General features: G+C 37.4%; 1 protein-coding gene and 1 pseudogene across 2 annotated transcripts in view; both read right to left on the bottom strand.

Annotated features, from left to right (window-relative positions):
• DISP1 (dispatched RND transporter family member 1) overlaps positions 1 to 23,395 on the bottom strand; it is a 221,481-nt gene that overhangs the window by 129,132 nt on the left and 68,954 nt on the right. The window lies entirely within an intron of this gene.
• Positions 1 to 23,395, bottom strand: part of LOC139176346 (methylglutaconyl-CoA hydratase, mitochondrial pseudogene) — a 42,119-nt pseudogene that overhangs the window by 6,628 nt on the left and 12,096 nt on the right.

The raw sequence follows: 23,395 nt of genomic DNA, 5'->3' as shown, positions 1-23,395 counted from the left end.
CATAGAAATACTATCATATGGTATCTATCACTCTGCAACCTTATTACTCAATGCTGGCTTTGAGATTTATGTTCATACAGCTCTATTTCATCCTTTTTAACTGCTTAACAATATAAAGACACCAAAATTTATTTATTCTTTTTTTATGAACATGTAGGTAGTTTTGATATTTTACAAGTACAGACAGCGCTGTAAAAAATCTGTTTATGTATGTCCCCCATATAGATGCAGGAATTTCTCCAGTGTATTTCATTAAGAAGTGAAACTGCTGGTAAGAAAAAATAAAAAATGTGCACAGAAAAGGCAAAACTGCTTACCAAAGTGTTGGTACTCTACTTCCATTTTTAATCTACTTATTAAAGACAAATCACATTATATACTCCAGAGGCTGAATCTTACTCTTTTCTCCCCTCATCATGACTGATCAGTCATACCTCTTCCCCATACACACACTGCAAGTAATGAATTTTTATGAAATAAAATGAATATCCAAATCAGGTAAGAATAGAAGTTAAAATTTTATTAAACATTTGTACTATGTCAGACACTATTCTGAAAATTTTAAATAAGTAATACCCCATTTAATTTTCATGAAAACCCTAAGAAGTAAATACTGCTGTTATTGCACTTTGTTATCTGATAGATCAAGGCTCCCTTCATAACTCTCCTTTTCAAAATTTTCCTGGCTGCTTTCATATTTTTTCTTCCAGGTAAACTTTACAATCACGTGCATATCTTAAAATGCAATGGCAAGATCAAAAACATTTAAATTTAATTCATAATAAAAACATTTAAAAAATGTTTTCTGATGTTATTCCCTATCCAAAAATACCTTTGCCCCTCTACAAGATCAAAAGAGGCTCAGACCTTTCCACTCATTTTGGGATCCTCGTATATGGAAAAGGGAAAAAAAAAAAAAAAAGCCAAAATAGAGTTCAAATAATTTATAGTATATTCCACAGTGTAATGTTTTTAAAACAGAGACAAAACACATATAATTATACATTGTGGACCTTATTTGGTGATAATATTAAAAACTTAAATTTAAGGCCCTCCAAAGAATATTAACTAAGGCCCAAGCTCAATGACCCACCAGCCCCACCCCATTTCCAGCCCAGAATTCTCTCTCATTTTCTATTTTCACCTTACCCCTTTCAAAAAATTAGTATATTAAAGTAATGGCTTCCTTTGACCTGACAATTATCTAATTTTCACTTAGAGTTATAAAAATAGTTAAGTGTAAGAGATGGTCAGAAGTCATGAAGGGTTAATTTTAATGTTTCACTAGAATGGAAACTATACAAATTTATAATTTATAAAACCAATCTATGCAAATTTAGATGCCTATAAGTTACACCTCAAAACGTGGAAAAGACCAAGAAGAAGACCAGATCACCCTATTTTTCTTTATAACTGTTTCATCATGTGTAATTTATTTTGTTTCTTTGTAGCCTGAATCAACTAATCCTTAGAGCTATCATGAGCTTTTAGATCAGATGGCCATGGTTTCTGCAAGCTTTACTAGCTCCTCAGAGAGAAAGAATTCCCTTGTTAAAAATGTAGTGCTTGAATCAGGTCTGGGTTACAATCTTATGGTCTTTTAAAGATATTCATTTGGAGCTACTTTAGTGAAAAAAAATAAAAGCTTGCTACAAGAGCAACTCATAACACACACCTTAACCAAAAAAAAAGGTTAGTATTTTGTTTTCTCCATCCCAAATACACTCAAATTGTTACTGGTATTTTTCTTATGGTTTTTAGATTTTATGTGAAGAACTCCTTTGTTAGTGTTACATGAAACCTATGACTAACAGACTCCTGGTAAATATTTACATTCAAAAATATTTTTCTTTTATTAGCACCTGTCATTTAAAACAAACAAACAACCACTTAGGACCTGAGACATCTCTGATGGTGGAAAAGTACAAGGCATTTACACTTATTTAGAGTTACTGGAAGGCTCAGAGACTTAGAATTTATGAAAATTCTCAAGATGCAAAGAGTTTATTTTGCCCCCTCTTTAAATAAAAACTTTAATTACACTACATATATATACCTTTCTTGACAAAGGGAAGGTCTGAGTCTTAATTGACTCAAGAGCATTATGAGAATATTTTAGCCTGCTTTCACATGAAAACAATATTCACCTTTCATTAGTGAATATACGCATCAGTTTACTGCTAAACACAAAAGATTTCTAAAATAAAATAAGTTGAAAAATACTTAACATTATGTAAATAAAGAATATTACCATTAGAAAAGTTTGATCATAGAAAAAGCATATCTAAAAATCATTTTCAAGATGCTTCTTTCTGTATTTACATTATTACTGAAGAACTTAAGTGTATCAGAAACTACCAGAGTTCAGCAATCCTGTGGCCAGATAATCTGTATGTTTTCTCCTGTGGGAAATTCTATTAACTAGCTTCACTATTACATGCTCATTAAAAAAATAACATACACAAAAAGCTATAGATTGTTTTTAATTTTTGTCTGTTAGATCTCTTCAATAGCAAAAGATACACTTAACAGAGAACCATAAAACCCGGGCCCTACTTACAGCTTTGCTCTGCATGACTGATGTGACGTTGACAAGTAATTTAACTACTTAGAGGTCCATGTCCATCTCCTCCTCTAAAGAATGAATTGCTTGAACTAGAAAGTTTCCAAAATCGCTTCACACTAAAGTCAATAATAATGGTACTGTTCCAATGAATACAGACTTTATGATAGCCCAGAGAAAGAAGTTTACTAAAGGAAACTCTATATAACTTCCACAAAGGGTTTACTAACAAATTAACAGTACAAACAATACTCAAAAGAAAAAAAACATTGTAACTAAACAAGAAAGCAAAGTTTAAGAATCTCCACAAGAACATACTTAAATATTTACAGACAAATAATATGCTAATCACAATGGCCAATTCATTGAAACAGCAGGCCGAGAATTCTTATGTTAATATATATGTTTGGCTTGGGTCCCATTATTACAGACCTTAAAAATAAAATTAATTTCTTTTAAAAATGAAGGAAATGGCAACCCACTCCAGTATTCTTGCCTGGAGAATCCCACGGATGGAGGAGCCTGGTAGGCTACAGTCCATGGGGTCGCAAAGAGCTGGAAACGACTGAGTGACTTCACTTTCACTTTCATATGTATACCTATGGCTGATTCATGTGGAGGTTTGACAGAAAATAAAATTCTGTAAAGCAATTATCCTTCAATTAAAAAATAAATAAATTTTAAAAAATAAATAAATAAATAAAAATGTAGCCAGTACTGAATGGTCATCAGGAGACTTGGGCTCCACTTCTGCCTCAGCTATTCAGTTTCTAGATTAAGTTTTTTCATCTGTAAAATTAAAAAGTATCTCCAAAGCTTTTAGGATTCACTTATTCATTCAAAAGATCTTTACCAAGCATCTACCATGTTCCAGGCAGATATTCTGCTGCTGGACTAAGAATACAGTAGTGGAAAAAAAAACATGGCCACCCTAACTATTCCCGGTGCTAAGATGGTATCATTCTATGATTCTGCACTTCAGACTGTTTTCTGATTCAAACTGGCCCTTGCTTTCAACTTCATTTAAATTTTAATATATATCTTTAAAAATACTCATGTATCATTTTCTTGCAAACATTCCACTGCACTGTTAAAGAACAACAACAAAAAAATTAGTCGTCACTTCAACTAGCAGAAACATTTAGCAAACTTATAGGAAAGAGGTGGGAATTAGTAATTTAATATCCATAACTATATTTAGCTCATAAGCAATATTAAAATATACCTGGATTTTCACTTTGTTTGATCTTTGACTTAAAAACACATATAGAAGAAGAAAATATAAAAATATCCTAAGAATACCATGCACTGATCATATTTCTGAGGCACCATTCTTCTGTGAAAGAAGGAAGTAAAAATAAAAAAGGAGGTAAGAGTAAAAAGAGTGAAGGAGAGAAAATGCTATTTGCTCCAGACAAAATGACTAACAAATGGAAAAAGATAAGAGAGCTCTTACATAAAAATTCAAGGAGAAAACAAAAACATAACTTCGGCTAAAGGTGCAGAGATACTTTTGGAAATAAGCCAAGAATACCAGACTCTAATAGTTGGTACTGTGTACATGTGTGATATGAAAATCATTAATATTAGGTTGTATAAAGTTTATTAACACTAGGCTCATGCTGGAGCTATTTCTATTTATAGAGATAACCAAAACAGGCAACAAGGAATCAATGACATGACAATACCATCCACCCCCAAATACTTCTTAAGCAACAATTTTAGGATATTAGCTTTATATCCCTATATTTAAAAGACATAAAACCCGAGGAGAAGCCAAGATGGCAGAATAGAAAGCACTGAGCTCACCATCTCCCATGGGCACACCAAAGTTATAACTGTTTAAAGAGCAACTATTGGTGAGAAAAACCTGGAGACTAGCAGAAAAGTTCTTCTGCAACTAAAGATATAAAATAGGAACAACAACGAGATTGGTAGGAGGGATACAAACATGGTGCAATATCTGCAAAAATGTGATGAATGGCATTAACAAATTAAAAGATAAAAATCCTATGAACATCTCAAGAGATATGCAGAAAGAGCTTCTGACAAAAGTCAACATCCATTTATGGTAAAAAACTTTGCAAAGTGCATGTAGAGAGAATGTTATCTCAACACTATAAAGATCATATGTAATAAGACCATAGTTAACATCATACACAGTGGTGAAAAGTTGAAAGCATGTCCTCTAAGATCAGGAGTAAAACAAAGATAGCCACAGTAATCAGACAAGAAAAAGAAATAAAATGAATCAAAACTGGAAAAGAAGTAAAATTGTCACTGTTTACAGATAACATGACACTAAACATAGAAAATCTTAAAGACACCATCAAAAAGCTAGAACTCATCAATGTATTCAGTAAGGCAGCAGGATACAAAATTGCCCTATCAAATGCCAATAGCATATTTCACACTATTAAAACAAATAACTCTAAAATTTATATGTAACCACAGAAGATACCGACTGACTAAAACAATTGTGAGAAAAGGAATAAAGCTGGAGGTATTTGGCTCCCTAATTTCAAACTATACTACAAAGCTACAGTACTCGAAACAGTATGGAACTGATATAAAAACAGATACACAGATCAATAAACATGGAACAGAGAGCCCAGAAATGAACCCAAGCCTATATGGGCAATTAATCTATGACACAGGAGGCCAAAATATACAATGCAAAAATGAGAAGTCTCTTAAATAAATGGTATTACTAAAACTGGATAGCTACATGCAAATGAATTAAATCAGACTACTTTCTCACACCTTATACAAAAATAAACTCAAAATGGATTAAAAACTTAAATATAAGACCTGAAGTCATAGAACTTCTACAAGAAAACCTAGGTAGTACATTTCTTCAAATAGGTCTTAGAATTTTTTTTTTTTTTTGGTCTATGCCCCCACCCTCCAGGCAAGGGAAAAAAAGCAAAAAATAAACAAATGGGATAACACCAAACTAAAAAGCTTCTACAAAGTGAAGGATGTCAACAAAACAAAAAAGGCCACCTATTAAATGGGAGAGGATATTTACAAATGATACCTATGACAAGGGATTAATATCCAAAATATACCAAGAACTCATGCATCCAAAAAGCAAACAATCCAATTTTAAAATGTGCAGAAGACCTGAATAGACATTTCTTTAAATGTGACATAAAGATGGCCATGGAAAGATGTTCAACACCATGAATCCTTAGGGAAATGCAAATAAAAAGCACAATGAGAAATCACCTTATACCTGGTACAATTATCAAACCAACAATAACCAGGGTTGACAAGGATGTGAAGAAAAGGAAACCCTCATGCATCATTGGTGGGAATGTAAATTTGTGTGGTCACTATATAAAACAGTACTGAGAATCCTCAAAAATTAAAAATAAAACTATCATACAATCCAGCAATTCCACTCTTGGGTACTTATCTAAAGAAAACGAAAGCACTCATTTGAAATGATATATGCACCTCTATGTTCATAACAACAGTATTTAAAATAGCCAAGATATGGAAGCAAACTAAGTGTCCATCAACAGAGGAATGGAGAAAGAAGTTGTGCTTACATGTACAATGGAGTATTGCTGAACTGTAAAAAGAATGAAAGCTTGCCTTTTGCAACAACATAGATTAAACTAGAGAATATTACGCTATGTGAAATAAGCCAGAGAAAGACAAATGCCATATAATTTCACTTAGATGTGGAATATAAAAACAACAACAACAACAACAAATGAATAACTAAACAGAAACAGTCACAGATACAGAAAACAAACAGGTATATGCCAGAGAAGAGGGGAGTAGGGGTAAGAAAGATAGGTGAAGGAGATTAAAAACAGGTAAAAATTTTCAGTTACAAAATAAATGAGGCACAATTATGAAATGCACAGTGTAGGGAACTTGGTGTTGTTCAGTTGCTCAGCTGTATCCAGCTCTTTGTGACCCCATGGACTGTAGCACACCAGGCTCTTCTGTCCTTCAGTCTCTTCCAGAGTTTGATTAAACTCACGTCAATTGAGTCGATGATGCCATCCAACTATCTCATCCTCTGTTGCCCCCTCTCCTCCCTCTCTCAATCTTTCCCAGCATCAAGGTCTTTTCCAGCGAGTTATCTCTTTCAATCAGTGGCCAAAATATTGGAGCTTCAGGGTTCAATTTAAGTCCTTCCAATGAATATTCAGGACTGATTTCCTTCCAGACTGACTAGCTTGATCTCCTTGCTGTCCAAGGGACTCTCAAGAATCTTCTCCAGCACCACAGTTCGAAAGCATCAATTCTTTGGCACTCAGCCTTCTCTGTGGTCCAACTCTCACATCCATACATGATTATTGGAAAAACCATAGCTTTGACTAGACAGACCTTTGTAGGCAACGTAATGTCACTGCTTTTTAATATGCTATCTAGATTTGTCATAGCTTTTCTTCCATGGAGCAAGCATCTTTGAATTTCATGGCTGCAGTCACCGTCTGCAGTGATTTTGGAGCCTGAGAAAAGAAAGTCTGTCACTGTTTCCATTTTTTCCCCGTCTATTTTCCATGAAGTGATGGAACCAAATGCCATGATCTTCATTTTCTGAATGTCAAGTTTAAAGCCAACTTTTTCACTCTCCTCTTTCACCTTCTTCAAGAGGCTGTTCAGTTCCTCTTCACTTTCTGCCATAACGGTAGTGTCATCTGCATATCTGAGGTTGTTGATATTTCTCCTGGCACTCTTGATTCCAGCTTGAGCTTCATCCAGCCCAACATTTCACATGATGTACTCTGCATATAAGTTAAATAAGGAGGGTGATAATACACAGCCTTGATGCACTCCTTTTCCAATTTGGAATCAGTTCATTGCTCTATGTCTACTTCTAACTGTTGCTTCTTGACCTGCATACAGGTTTCTCAGGAAGCAGGTAAGGTGGTCTGGTATTCCCATCGCTTTAAGAATTTTCCACAGTTTGTTGTGATCCACACAAACGTTTTAGCATAGTCAATGAAGCAGAAGTAGATGTTTTTCTGAAATTCTCTTGCTTCTTCTATGATCCAACGGATGTAGATCATAGGCAATTTGATCTCTGGTTCCTCTGCTTTGTCTGAACCCAGTTTGAACATCTGGATGTTCTCGGTTCATGTACTATTGAGGCCTAGGTTGGAGAATTTTGAGCATTACCTTGCTAGCATGTGAAAGGAGTGCAATTGTGCAGTAGTCTGAACATTCTTTGGTAATGCCCTTCTTTGAGATTGGAATGAAACCTGACCTTTTCCAGTCCTGTGGCCACTGCTGAGTTTTTCAAATTTGCTGGTATATTGAGTGCAGCACTTTAACAGCATCATATTTTAGGATTTCAAATAGCTCAGCTGGAATTCCATCACCTCTACTAGCATTATGTGTAATAACACTTCCTAAGGCCCTCTAGACTTCACACTCCAGGATGTCTGACTCTAGGTGGTTGTCCAGGTCATTACAGCATTTTTTTATAGTTCTTCTGTGCATTCCTGCAACCTCTTAATATCTTCTGCTTCTGTAAGGTCCACACCGTTTCTGTCCTTTATTGTGCCCATCTTTGCATGAAATGTTCCCTTGGTATCTCTAACTTTCTTGAAGAGATCTTTAGTCTTTCCCATCCTTTTGTTTTCCTCTATTTCTTTGCATTGATCACTAAAGAAGGTTTTTTCATCTCTCCTTGCTATTCTGTGGAACTCTGCATTCAGATGGGTGTACCTTTCCTTTTCTCCTTTGCCTTTTCAGATGGGTGTACCTTTCCTTTTCTCCTTCTTTTCTTTTCTCTTTTTCTTGAGGATGGTTTTGATCACCACCTCCTGTAGAGTGTTACAAACCTCCATCCATAGTTCTTCAGGCATTCTGTCTATCAGGTCTAATCCCTTGAATCTGTTGGTCACTTCCACTGTATAATCATAGTGTAGGGAATACAAGTCAATAATAACGTAGTATCTTTGCATGGTGAGAAATAATAATGAAACTTCTTGAGATGATCAGTCTGTAATGTATAGAAATATTAAATCACTATGTTGTACACCAGGAACTAACATAATGATGTATATCAATTATACTTCCAAAACAAACTCATAGAAAAAAGAGATCAGATTTGTGGTTACCAGTGGTGGGAGGTAGAGACAGGGAGGGAGAACAATCAAAAGGTACAAACTTCCAGTTATAAGATAAATAAGTACTAGGGATGTAAAATATAACATAATAAATATAATTAACCCTGCTTTATGTAATATATGCAGAGAAGGCAATGGCACCCCACTCCAGTACTCTTGCCTGGAAAATCCCATGGACAGAGGAGCCTGGTGGGCTGCAGTCCATGGAGTCGCGAAGAGTCGGACACGACTGAGTGACTTCACTTTCACTTTTCACTTTCATGCATTGGAGAAGGAAATGGCAACCCACTCCAGTGTTCTTGCCTGGAGAATCCCAGGGACGGGGGAGCCTGGTGGGCTGCCGTCTATGGGGTTGCACAGAGTCGGACACAACTGAAGCAACTTAGCAGCAACAGCAGCATATTATATATGAAAGTTAAGAGAGTAAATCTTAAGAGATCTTATCAGGAGGGAAAAATGTCTTTTCCTTTTCTTTTTTTGTTTCTATATGATAATAGGTGTTTACTAAACTTATTGTGGTAATCGTTTTGTGATTTATATAAGTCAAAACAATGTGCTCTACCTTAAACTTATACAACGCTGTATGTCAGTTATATCTCAATAAAACTGGATGAAAAAAAAAAAAGCCTGAAACAACAACAAAGAAGATAAACTTTAGACTGCAACAAAACACTATCACAAATTTTAAAAAAGAAAAGATGAATCCATAGAAACTTTAAAACCTTGCCTTCAACAATTCAATCTTGGGAAAGAAGACTTTATATAAACTGCTATAGTTTTTCTTTATAGGCTTTCAAGACTGAAGTGCTTTAAATGTCATGATTTTTCTATTTAATTTAAAGGAAACTTGATATTTCCCCTTATATGCATGGGGGAAATTTTTTAAAATAAATGTTTCCATAAAGGGTTAAAGAAGCTATGTTGGAGAAAAACTTATTTAAAACAAAAATAATCAATTCCCAGTCAATCTGATAGAAAAGTCATTCTTAACATAAAACGAACTCTCTTTTTTCTTTCCTACTTTTCTGGTTGTATGACATGAGAAATTACACATTATGAATGCTACAGTATAGATTACCTTGCACATGCTGTATCTAACATACTTTAGTTAAACAGAAAAATTAAACATAGAGTAATTTTTAAGCAACTTTTTAGGGATAAACTGAGAGTTTATGTGCAAGGAGCTGTTAGTTTTAATTACATCAAAGAGAGAAATAGACCACATTTCCTGAGGTTTAAGGGAGAAAAAAATCCACTTCAAGAGGTACCATCACTAATGGCTGTCCTAAATTGTAAATCTATAAGCTTTGAGGGCAGAGGTGAATGAAACCCTACTGTTTTCCCCAGATTATTCACAGAGTTAGTAATATAATTTGGCAATGAGTCTTAAGGTTATCAGAAATTTCAAGTCCCTTGCTCGTAAGTTATCGTCAAGCATTCTTGTTTATAGCAGCTTAATGACAAGCAGCAGTGAAATGTAAATTCTTTTTGCCTGACGGCAGGGGGTATAGGAAGAGAATTCAGATGAAGAACATATTTTACATCACCAGAGCTGACAAATGTGAAAAATGTGCCAGACGGACTCCGCAAGCTACAATTTTTGTAACTAGAAATGCTGAAACTTTTCAATGGTGAAGGCCACATTTGAGCTTTTTTAAACAAAACAAAGGAACTATTTTTCTTATAGTGCAATTTTGTTTTTATTTATGACTTTTTCTTATTGGAAAAAGGACTGACTTTATATTCATTGAGTAATCTAACTAGATTCACTCTGTATACGGGAGAAAACAAGAATATTCTTATGGAGTCATATCTCACCTTGTTTGAAAGTTAAAAACGAAGATACTGGAGAGTAAAGAACCATTTCTTCAACAAAGTTTTAACCAACATCTACCTCATGCCAAGCACCAGTCACAGCCATGAGGGTATACAGAGTTAACAACAGGGTTATTTTATTTACTGATTCATTTATTCAAATACTTAAAAGGTATCAGTTCAGTTCAGTCGCTCAGTGTCCGACTCTTTGCGATCCCATGAATCGCAGCACACCAGGCCTCCCTGTCCATCACCAACTCCCGGAGTTTACCCAAACTCATGTCCATCGAGTTGGTGATACCATCCAGTCATCTCATCCTCTATTGTCCCCTTCTCCTCTTGCCTCCAATCCCTCCCAGCATCAGGGTCTTTTCCAATGAGTCAACTCTTCGCATGAGGTGGCCAAAGTATTGGAGTTTCAGCTTCAGCATCAGTCCTTCCAATGAACACCCAGGACTGGTCTCCTTCAGGATGGACTGGTTGGATCTCCTTGCAGTCCAAGGGACTCTCAAGAGTCTTCTCCAACACCACAGTTTAAAGCATCAATTCTTCAGTGCTCAGCTTTCTTCACAGTCCAACTCTCACATCCATACATGACCACTGGAAAAACCATAGCCTTGACTAGACGGACCTTTGTTGGCAAAGTAATGTCTCTGCTTTTTAATATGACATCTAGGTTGAGCTATTTCAAATCCTAAAAGGTGATGCTGTAAAAGTGCTGCACTCAATATGTCAGCAAATTTGGAAAACTCAGCAGTGGCCACAGGACTGGAAAACATCAGTTTTCATTCCAATCCCAAAGAAAGCTCAAACTACCACACAATTGCATTCATCTCACACGCTAGTAAAGTAATGCTCAAAATTCTCCAAGCCAGGCTTCAGCAATACGTGAAGCATGAACTTTCAGATATTCAAGCTGGTTTTAGAAAAAGCAGAGGAACAAGAGATCAAATTGCCTACATCCGCTGGATCATCAAAAAAGCAAGATAGTTCCAGAAAAATATTTATTTCTGTTTTATTGACTATGCCAAAGCATTTGACCGTGTGGATCACAATAAACTGTGGAAAATTCTACCAGATCACCTGACCTGCTTCAAGAAATCTGTATGCAGGTCAGGAAGCAACAGTTAGAACTGGACATGGAACAACAGACTGGTTCCAAATAGGGAAAGGAGTACGTCAAGGCTGTATATTGTCACCCTGCTTATTTAACTTATATGCAGAGTACATCATAAGAAATGCTGGGCTGGAGGAAGCACAAGCTGGAATCAAGATTGTTGGGAGAAATATCAATAACCTCAGATATGCAGATGACACCACTGTTACGGCAGAAAGTGAAGAAGAACTAAAGAGCCTCTTGATGAAAATGAAAGTGGAAAGTGAAAAAGTTGGCTTAAAGCTCAACATTCAGAAAACTAAGATCATGGCATCCGGTCCCACCACTTCATGGCAAACAGATGGGGAAACAGTAGAAAACAGTGGCTGACTTTATTTTGGGGGGCTCCAAAATCACTGCAGATGGTGACTGCAGCCATGAAATTAAAAGACACTTACTCCTTGGAAGGAAAGTTATTACCATCCTAGACAGCATATTAAAAAGCAGAGACATTACTTTGCCAACATAGGTCCGTCTAGTCAAGGCTATGGTTTTTCCAGTGGTCATGTATGGATGTGAGAGTTAGACTGTGAAGAAAGCTGAGCGCAGAAGAATTGATGCTTTTGAACTGTGGTGTTGGAGAAGACTCTTGAGAGTCCACTGGACTTCAAGGAGATCCAAGCAGCCCATCCTAAAGGAGACCAGTCCTGGGTGCTCATTGGAAGGACTGATGCTGAAGCTGAAACTCCAATACTTTGGCCACCTGATGTGAAGAGCTGACTCATTTGGAAAGGCCCTGATGCTGGGAGGGATTGGGGGCAGGAGGAGAAGGGGACGACAGAGGATGAGATGGTCAGATGGCATCACTGACTCAATGGACATGAGTTTGGGTAGACTCCAAACTTTGGGAGTTCGTGATGGACAGGGAGGCCTGTCGTGCTGTGGTTCATGGGGTCGCAGAGAGTCGGACATGACTGAGTGACTGAACTGAACTGAACTAGGTTGGTCATAACTTTCTTTTCAAGGAGTAAGCGTCTTTTAATTTCATGGCTGCAATCACCATCTGCAGTGATTTTGGAGCCCAAAAAAATAAAGCCAGCCACTGTTTCCCATCTATTTGCCATGAAGTGATGGGACCGGATGCCATGATCTTAGTTTTCTGAATGTTGAGCTTTAAGCCAACTTTTTCCATTCTCCTCTTTCACTTTCATCAAGAGGCTCTTTAGTTTTTCTTCACTTTCTTTCAATAACCTCAGATATGCAGATGACAAAACTAGACAGCACATTAAAAAGCAAAGACTTCACTCTGCCTACAAAGGTCCGTATAGTCAAAGCTATGGTCTTTGCAGTAGTCATGTACGGATTTGAGAGTTGGACCATAAAGAAGGCTGAGCACCAAAGAACTGATGTTTTCAAACCGTGGTGCTGCAGAAGACTCTTGAGCCCCTTGGACAAAAAGGAGATCAAACCAGTCAATTCTAAAGGAAATCAACCCTGAATATTCATTGGAAGCACTGCTGCTGAAGCTCTAATATTTTGGCCACCTGATGCGAAGAACCAACTCATTGGAAAAGACCCTTACACTGGGCAAGATTGAAGGCAGGAGGAGAAGGGGAAGCCAGAGGATGAGATGGTTGGATGGCATCATTGACTCAGTGGACATGAGTTTGAGCAAACTCTGGGAAACGGTGAAGGACAGAGAAGTCTGGTGTGCTGCATCCATGGGGTCGCAAAGAGTTGGACACAACTTAGTGACTGAACAACAACAAAAAAGAACTAGAAGATAAATATAAGTAAATAGGCACATGGGTGGACACGTGAACAGACTGGACAGGTAATTTATAATAAATATACAATATACCATGTGCTGAGTACCAAATATGCCCTAGGCCTTACATAGGGCATATTTTTATATCTACCATATTATTAATCCTCACACTAACTCTATAATCTATTATCCCATTTTATAAATGAAAAATCAGACTCAGAGATCTTCTATTACTGACCTAAGGTTACAGAGCCAGCTGAGATAAAGCCAGAACTGTCCAATCCCAAATTCTATGATCTTTATTTTGTACAAACTGTTTTTTCAGAATCAATTTGCTGTTGTTGTTAGTTAACCACTCAGTTGTGCCTGATTCTTTTGCGACCTCATGAACTGTAGCCCACCAGGCTCCTCCGTCCATGGGACTTTTCTGGGCAAGATTATTGGAGTAGGTTGCCATTTCCTCCTTCAGGGAATCTTTCCGACTCAAAGATGGGACCAGAATCTCTAATCTATTATCCCATTTTACAAATGAAAAAACTGAGACTCAAAGACTTTATATAATTGACCTAAGGACAGAGCCAGCTGAGATAAAGTCAGAACTGTCCAATTTCAAATTCTATGATCTTTATTTTGTACACACTATTTTTCAGTATCAATTAAAACAGGTTAAAATGCAGTATGACTCTGATTTTAACAATATGGTAATGGTGATAATGTTTTGAATGTTTCTGAAAGTTCTACTAATTTTATAACAAGAACTCTAAAAAACATGAAAATATATTGTCTATCCCAATTCAACATTCTGTCCCCAAATGGCGAGTGGCATCAAAGGGTATCTCATGGTAGCAAACAGCTGCTTTCCAAGACACCAACTTCAAAAACTTGGGACAAATCCCTAATACATCCTTATTTTTCCTTAAAACCCTACTGTAAGCCTGTCTTCCATTGTATTATGTCTATCATCAAGTTCCTATCTATACTAGCCCTAAAACAAAGCCTAGTTATGTCGGTGTGAAAAAGATCCACTATCTCCAGTTGCTGGAATTTCAGGCACATTATCACCGGCTTCTCATGGGAAAAAGGCAAACACTGCCTTTAAGTTCAGAAAAAGAAAATTAAAAACAGTAAAGCAGCCATACCTGGATTAGTAATGAATGACAGCAACACAGCTTGGAACTATTAGTTTCATCTGGGCCGGAAGGAATCTCAGTGGAGGAATTTTTGGCTGCAGCTCTGCTATTTGCTGAGAATTTTGAAAATTAAACACTGATCCACTAAAAATGGAATGTGCCTATGCAGATCTCAGTAACATGTAGGCAGCTGCAGCCAAAGCTTTATATGAGATCTAATAAAGGGCTCCATGTCAGAGCAGTTTTCAATTTTTCCAATTGAATGCAATAAAAAAATAAATGACAGTGATGGGGCTCGAAATATTCACACCCTGGAGCTGCCAAGCTAAATAATTTAATATCTTTTTGAACAGAAAAGCCTTTTCCCCCAGGACATATTTTTCAAAATATTAAATGTTCTGTTAGTTTAGCTTTCCCCTTGCAAGCAGCTGCATTCTTTTGTTTGAAACTGGAGAATGATGGTCTCGCCTCTCTTCTAATTGGAGGAAAATTCCAAGCATATTAGATAGAAAGCATTAAAATCACAAACTATTACAGCTTATAAATTATGGTACTCTAATACTAGGCAAAATTTGAATAAGTCAAAATATCTTCAAAAGGTAGGGAGAAAAACACGTTTTTAAAATAAAAAGGAGGAAGCATTTTACATTGCAAAATTAAGTTAATTATCTCTCTAAGTTTTGTTTCATTAAGCACGGAAAGCACTTAGCAACCAACTAAGATTCACTGCAAAAAGCAGAAAGCCCTGACATAATGAGGACTTCATCCTTGACAAATATGGTGACATGGAGCTATCTACCGGTACATAAAAATTTTCCATGTGCTAATCCTGTGAAGGTTAACACTCGTTAAATATGTTGCTAAAATATGTTGCTTTCTAAATAGTTCAGCATGTTAGTTACTTCTACATATATTCTTAATGAAGATAATATATTTTCCCATTTAATTAGGTAATTTAAGAACACAACTTTCCGGGCTTTCAAATATCAATTGTTTACATCTATCATTTCTAACCGATATTATACAGCTCCCACAGTGTGGAAAGTTCAATTGTTGTATTTCTTTTTCTTATTTCCCTTTGCACAAAAGGGCTGCCTGATGAGAGGGGCAGAGGAGGATTGGCAGAAAGAGAAAAGAAGATGGGAGTCCAGCTTAAAGGTCTTAATAAGGCTCCTTTTCATTTGGAATCCTCAAGAATTGGTAAACAAATCCTCTATCTCAGGAAGGTTCTATGACAAAGAATTCATTTACTATTTTCAAGTTCTTTGTTTTGCTTTGCATCTGCCCCCTAGCTAAGGGTGGAGGGACACAGGCAGAGACTTCTCCCTTCTCAACAAACCTACTTCCACTGAGAGCGCCAAGGGTTCTCCAAGGGGTCCCTAAGCGACAAATGGCACCCCACTCCAGTGTTCTTGCCTGGAAAATCCCATAGACAGAGGAGCCTGGTGGGCTGCAGTCCATGGGGTTGCGAAGAGTTGGACACGAATGAACCACTTCACTTTCACTTTTCACTTTCATGCATTGGAGAAGGAAATGGCAACCCACTCCAGTGTTCTTGCCTGGAGAATCCCAGGGACGGGGGAGCCTGATGGCCTGCCATCTATGGGGTCGCACAGAGTCAGACACGACTGAAGCGACTTAGCAGCAGCAGCAAGCTACAAAGCAAAGTTTGAAAATGATTTAGACTGAACTGCCTCAGTTCCCCAGGAAACAGAATTGTTGGCATCCTAGAGAAGCTACTCTCCTATTGCCTCAAATTTTGATTATCTCAAGAAATTGGGATTATCTCACCTCCTTAACACTCAGGTTTCAAAGCACAGTCTTCTGGGTAGCCATTTACAATGAAAAAAAGAAACAAAACACTGGATCAGAATATTTAGGATCTGCAATAAGACCCCCCTCTAATCAACTAATACAAAAGGAGGGCAATAAAGCACTTCACTTTACACCTGAAAAGTGAAAGGGTCAGACTAATTTTGGTGATGTTAAAATTATTCCTTAGAGCCCAGGGTTCATAGCTACTTCCAAAACAGGAACTCTAGGACCTCAGCTTCTATGATTCAGCCTTGTTTAAAGGATCTACTAGTTAGGGAAACACAGTGATGAAAAATAATAAAGCTCTTCCAGCCTTACTCCCCACTATAGGCTGTGGCCAACATCTCTTGAATGTGTATCTACATGTTTTCACTTCAGAGCAAATTTTATGTTTCAAGGTACAAAAAGTTTTTGGATGACCAGAGTGCCTTCTTTGTGGTACAGCCAAAAATCATGGGCTGCCATCAACTTTATTACGACACAGAAAACAGATTAATCAGGACTAAGGGAGGAGCTCTACTTTTCTATCAAATAACTATCAGTAGGTGGCTTTATAAAGCCAAATTGACTCCTTCTCAGGCCCTATTCATTTCTTCACTGCACTTTTAACTATTTGTATATGAAGACATACATACATATATTTACATATATGTAAATATATGTACATATACGTGTGTATATATATCATATACATATACATGTATTTGTTCTTCTCAAGGGCAAGAACCTTAGGTGTCGTGTTTAGTACTGTACAACAATATCCTAGCACCTACTAGGCACTTGGTTTATTTTTGTTATGTATGTATATGGCACTGTGTTAGCTAAGTTCCACACAATTATGACACTTTAGGTACTTTGCCAACAAAGGTCCGTCTAGTCAAGGCTATGGTCCTTCCTGTGGTCATGTATGGATGTGAGAGTTGGACTGTGAAGAAGGCTGAGCGCCGAAGAATTGATGCCTTTGAACTCTGGTGTTGGAGAAGACTCTTGAGAGTCCTTTGGACTGCAAGGAGATCCAACCAGTCCATTATGAAGGAGATCAGCCCTGGGATTTCTTTGGAAGGAATGATGCTAAAGCTGAAACTCCAATACTTTGGCCACCTCATGCAAAGAGCTGACTCATTGGAAAAGACTCTGATGCTGGGAGGGATTGGGGGCAGGAGGAGAAGGGGACGACAGAGGATGAGATGGCTGGATGGCATCACTGACTCGATGGACGTGAGTCTGGGTGAACTCCGGGAGTTGGTGATGGACAGGGGGGCCTGGCGTGCTGCGATTCATGGGGTCACAAAGAGTCGGACACGACTGAGTACTGAACTGAACTGAAGCCAGGATTGCTGCTTAAGTCGCTTCAGTTGTGTCCGACTCTGTGTGACCCCATAGATGGCAGCCCACCGTCCCTGGGATTCTCCAGGCAAGAACACTGGAGTGGGTTGCCATTTCCTTCTCCAATGCTGGTCACCAGTAATTTTTTAAAGAGACAGGGTGGGTGGGATAGGACATGGGGTTTGTGCTTGTTAATTTGGTTTGATTACTCCCCAGTAGAATCAAAGCCCTTGAAAATGGGTGTTTTATTTTTGAGGTTAGAATAATCACGAGAGAGATGAAAGAAGCACTGTTTTCAAAGGAATATTTTTCTTCTCTAGACTTTTATACACACGATAAGATATATGAAGAATGTGATACTTGGGTATCTCCTTTTCCTAGAGGAGTTCTAAAATTTTCAAGCTGTCGTGATGATTCATGTGAATGCCGATTTTAGTTAAGGAAACAATTTTGGCTCTTTGACCAACTAGAAAAAAACACTAAAAGTCTACATTACTGTTTTGTCATAGTTGACATGCCTTCCTTCAAAGGCTTAAAAGAAACCCCAAATGCTTGTCAATATGGAATATTTTTCCTAATGAATTTATAACTGATTCCAAATATACTTTTTTACTGTACAACTGGCTTCAAAATATTGAGTTTCCAGAATATTGAGCTTTGATTCCAGAAATAGAAAATAAGAATAAATTGAGAAATATCTACTTTGTTTTACATTAAGCTGGCCATTTGTTATGAATATTTGAAACAGGGAAAATAATTTTATGGAATACGTAATGTTGTATTTCTAAAACCACTAGCATTTTTTAAAATGAAGCTGATACATATAAATATGAAATCACAACACAGTAATGCAACAATTGATGAATCACCTGGAAATTAAGTTCCTTGATAACAATTACTATGGTACAAATCTCAGGTGCCCTCTGAGCACAGAAAACAGAGTAGTGAGCACTCTTCCATGTGTAGAGACGTGCCCCAACACCGGTGAGGCAAACGGTCAAAGGCCCAAGAAACCATCTGGAAGGGAGGGTAGCTGCTATATTCCATGAAGCAATGGTTCTCAACCTCGGAGAATTTGTGAAACTCTCTAAAACCCTGGTAATGAACTATGGAAAAGTGAAAGTGAAATCGCTCAGTCGTGTCCAACTCTTTGCGACCCCACGGACTGTAGCCTACTGGGCTTCTCCATCCATGGGATTTTTCAGGCAAGAGTACCAGAGTGGGTTGCCTTTCCTTTCTCCAGGGGATCTTCCTGATTCAGGGATCGAACCCAGGTCTCCCACATTGCAGGCAGACGCTTTACCTTCTGAGCAACCAGGGGAAATGGAAATTGCCCCTTAAAAATCGCTTCTTCATAAGATTTTATATACAATTTCAGAGGTTCTTTAGGCCCTCTGAAGGACATTCAAAGATCTCAGGTTTAAGAGCCCCCAAAGCAGAGATACAGGAAGACCTATGAAGGATAAAAAGTATAGCCACCAGGTCTGTCACACAAAGGAATAGGAGCTGGGAAATTTCCAAAGATAAAATCTTGGGGTAAAGTGGGAGAAAGCAGAGTTAAAAGAAAGAGAGAAAGCATGAACAACAAAGGAGGGAGTGGAGTAAAAAGAGAAGTGGGAAAATTAGAAAACTAAGAGAAAGGGGAAAATAAGAGTAAGCAGAGAGAAGAAAGTTGGAGTGAAAATGCATGAGGGGAGAAATGTGTGTTTACACTGAACTTTATTGACAGCACTGACCAAGTGCTGCTAGAGTGCTAATAACAGACTGAGCATTTTTCATGTATTCACGCACATAAATCTCACAACCACTTTAAGGGATCTATTTTATAAATTTCACAGCTCAAGAAACTGAAGCACAGAAAGGTTAACTATACTGTTCAATAGACTAAAGGCAGAGCTAGGATTTAAACAACCTGTTGTCTGCTCCCAAAGCCAGCCTCTACATTTTTTAGCAATACTCACAATACAACCTGTTTTTCTGCCACTTGAAAGGCATTCCTAGACCTCTCATATTTGTATTCCTCTTGAAGAAATTCTCTAATAATGAAAGTGACACTTTGTTACATTATCTTTCTTAATAGACGCTGTGTGTGTGCTCTGTGCTTAGTCGCTCAGTTGTATCCCACTCTCTGCAACCCCATGGACCATAGCCCGCCAGGCTCCTCTGTCCATGGGGATTCTCCAGGCAAGAATACTGGAGTGGGTTGCCATGCCCTCCACCAGGGGATCTTCCCAACCCAGGGATCGATCAAACCCAGGTATGATGCACTGCAGGCAGACTCTCTACTGTCTGAGCCACCAGGGAAGCCCAAGAACACTGGAGTGGGTAGCCTATCCCTTCTCCAGGGGAATCTTCCCAACCCAGAAATCAAACCAGGGTCTCCCATATACCAAAACCTAAATTACACTCTCATCAAAGTTTGAAATTGTTATGATTTTCTTTTTTATCCCAGCTTTATTAAGAAACAATTGCCATGTAACATTGTGTGTCATGATTTTCAACTGAAAATTTAGGTTTTTAATCTTAGAAAATTACATAATTCCACTTGTCAAAACACTTCAAATGCATTAAAAGGTTATCAAAAATGTACAGAAATATGGCCTGTTAATGGTCCACTAATATTTACCTGAATACTCACTTCAGTGGTTTGAGCCCCCAACTTCCTGACGTGGTCTGTGTTTGTCAGATTGGCTGCCAGCTGTTTCACTTTAGTTATTTTTCACAATACTGTTTTGTTAAAGCTGCCTTCCCAAATCATGGATTTTTTTTTAGCTACATTGATCCTGAAAGTTTTATGTTATACAGATTTGGTCTATTGCATCTTGGTATGGTTTTGATTTAGAGGGCCTTTTTTGTATGAATACTAGGTTTACAAGTAACTTCATTCTTCTCAGAGTTTCAGTAATTGGTATTTTTCACATGGTTACCAAGCAAAAAACAGAACATAGGCATCAAAGCTGGGGGACCCTTTCCTAAAAATGTGTTTCTCTTTTATAAGTGAATGGTGAAAATCATCTTGTCACAGGTGTGGAACATATATAGAACAGATGCTTGGATTTTAAAATTCATTAACTTGATCTTATAAAAACAGAAATCAATTACATGATTTTAGTCACAGAACTAGAGGAAGCATTCATAGAAAATAATATTAGAATGAGTACTGAAATCACCATCATTTTGTTAATACGTAGTACAGTATATGCATTCACTATTTAGGATTAAACATGCAGTAATAGAGTTAAGATCTTTAAAAGCAGAAAATATACAAAAGAAACATTCCAAAAATGTGACTTTTTGTCTTCTTTGTGACATATAATAAAAGGTTGAGCGGGTAGGGGATTGAGGGTCAAATAAGCACTTTGACAAACAGTTCACAGGAAGACAGCATAAGAACACTGTTTAAATATTCTCATTATCCCATCCTTATGTTTAGGAAAATGTGTGACTGAATGTGTGCAGTTCTGACATAAATATTTCCACATTAGTGGAAGGCAACTAAAAACATCCGTGTGTGTGTGTGTGTGTGTGTGTGTGTTTGTATTTATTTATTTGTATTTATCTGTTTCCCCAACTAGATTGTGAGCTGCTTAAGACTGATGGATGTTATATCTTGTTTTATGCTCGGGGCCTGGCACACTGAGGTGCTCAATAAACATCTGTTAAATGAATTAAGACATAGTCTCCGCCCTCAAAGAGCTTGTAATCTACAACACCTATCATTTAATCTCGGTTGTACTTTTTTAAAATATAAGTTATCTGTATAAAAAGAATATGAGTTCTTGACATTCCTATAAGCATAGTATAAAAAATTAGGAGCTCTAAGCTTTTATGGAAAAAAAAGAGATGTCCATATCTCTTACTATACTTTTTCCTTTTGCAATTTACTCCCCTATTTTTAAAAAAATTAATTCATTTTGCAATCTAGAATGATGGTCCTGATGAAATTATTTGCAGGACACCAGTGAAGACACAGACATAGAGAAGAGACTTGTGGACATGGGGGAGAGGGGTAAAAAGGAGGAGGGGGGTGCATGGAGAGAGCAACATGGAAACAGACATTACCATCTGCAAAACAGACAGCCAATGGGAATTTGCTGTATGACTCAGGGAACTCAAACCAGGGCCTGGTAACAACCTAGAGGAGTGGGAGGGGGCGGGAGGAGGGAGGGAGGTTCAAGAGGGAGTGGACACATGTATACCTATGGCTGACTCATGTTGATGTTTGGCAGAAACCAACACAATACTGTAAAGCAATTACTCTTCAATTAAAAATAAATAAATTAAAAATAACCCCCCCCCAAATTGATTCATTTTCTATTGAGATGATAATAATAACTGCTAATATGTGTTGACTATTGTCTACTATATCACTGGTATCTATTCATTTTATGTGCAATTCTCATCTAATGCTCACAGTCACCTTACAAGGTACTATTACACTATCCCACTAGCAGGCATGCGATGGATGAAACAAACATGTAAACAGAACACAAAAGTATAGAAACAGAACAACATAAAACAATGTTGTTCTCTCCGATCCAATGGAGAGAGCATTTCACCTCACTGGGGAAAAGACAGATTAGTTAATATTAATGCTAGAATAACTATACATTTGGAAAAACAAAATACAATTAGATCCTAAAATAGCTCTCTAAAATCTTAGGTCTATTAAAGATTAAAATGTTAAAAAGAAAAGAAAAAAGTGAGATGGAAGAAAAAATATTTTTTAAAAGATAGATTTACTATTTTTAAGTTTAAAATTCTGTATGGTCCCTTTCTTTAGTTCTCTTAATCCAATGGGGTAATTGAGCCAAATTTCACGAGGAAGACCTTTCCCCACCCCCCTTCTCTTTCATCTTTTTCCCCATTCCCTTGGGCTGGACACAGCCACTGGAGAAAGAAGAGTTGGCATGTCCTGCAGGAAAAATTTGGCCATCTGTACCCACAAGATTTGTGATGTACAAGGGAACTGAGCAAATAAGCAAATATACTGCAGTCAATGGAAGACAGGCTTCCTTACAAGGAAAGAGGAAAACCAAGGGGAAAAGCCCATGACATTGGACTACAATTAAAGGTATAGGTATGAACTCATGATTATTTATATAAATAGGCAGATATAAAAGTAAGTATACATATGTACATTCTATATATGTGTGTGTGTATATATACCTATATGTATATACACACGTTTATATATAATTTCCATCTTCTGTATGATGATAGGACCTAAAAACAATGAGGCCTTAGTAGCAATGATCATAGTTAATATCTAGATCTTTGTTTCTAAGTACCATTCTCCACTAAAAAGAACCAGAGATGCTTGGAGAAATGACTGAGTACAGGGCTTAGGCAGGCAAAGTGCAAAATGAGCTGAGAATATGTCATTATGAAAGAATATAAGAAAGTGTTCAAACAATCACAAAGTGAAAGTGAAGTCGCTCAGTTGTGTCCGACTCTTTGCAACCCCATGGACTGCAGCCCACCAGGCTCCTCAGTCCATGGAATTTTCCAGGCAAGAGTACTGGAGTGGGTTGCCATCTCCTTCCCCAGGTGATCTTCCCAACCCAGGGATTGAACCCGGGTCTCCCACACTGCAGTCAGACGCTTTACCGTCTAAGCCACCAGGGACATGTTAAAAGGACACAAGTCAGCTTTAAGTAACCCATTTTCATAGGCCATTTCTAGGATAATTTGGAGAATCAAAATAAAAATAACACAATCTTACTTATGTGAAAAGTGTATGCCTGCATATCTAGACAAAAACTGAAAGAATAATTTTAT

The sequence above is a fragment of the Bos indicus genome, chromosome 16, assembly GCF_029378745.1.
Source record: "Bos indicus isolate NIAB-ARS_2022 breed Sahiwal x Tharparkar chromosome 16, NIAB-ARS_B.indTharparkar_mat_pri_1.0, whole genome shotgun sequence".
Classification (NCBI taxonomy): domain Eukaryota; kingdom Metazoa; phylum Chordata; class Mammalia; order Artiodactyla; family Bovidae; genus Bos; species Bos indicus.
Note: the sequence above shows the minus strand (reverse complement) of the source record. Positions and strands in the feature narration are given on the sequence as shown.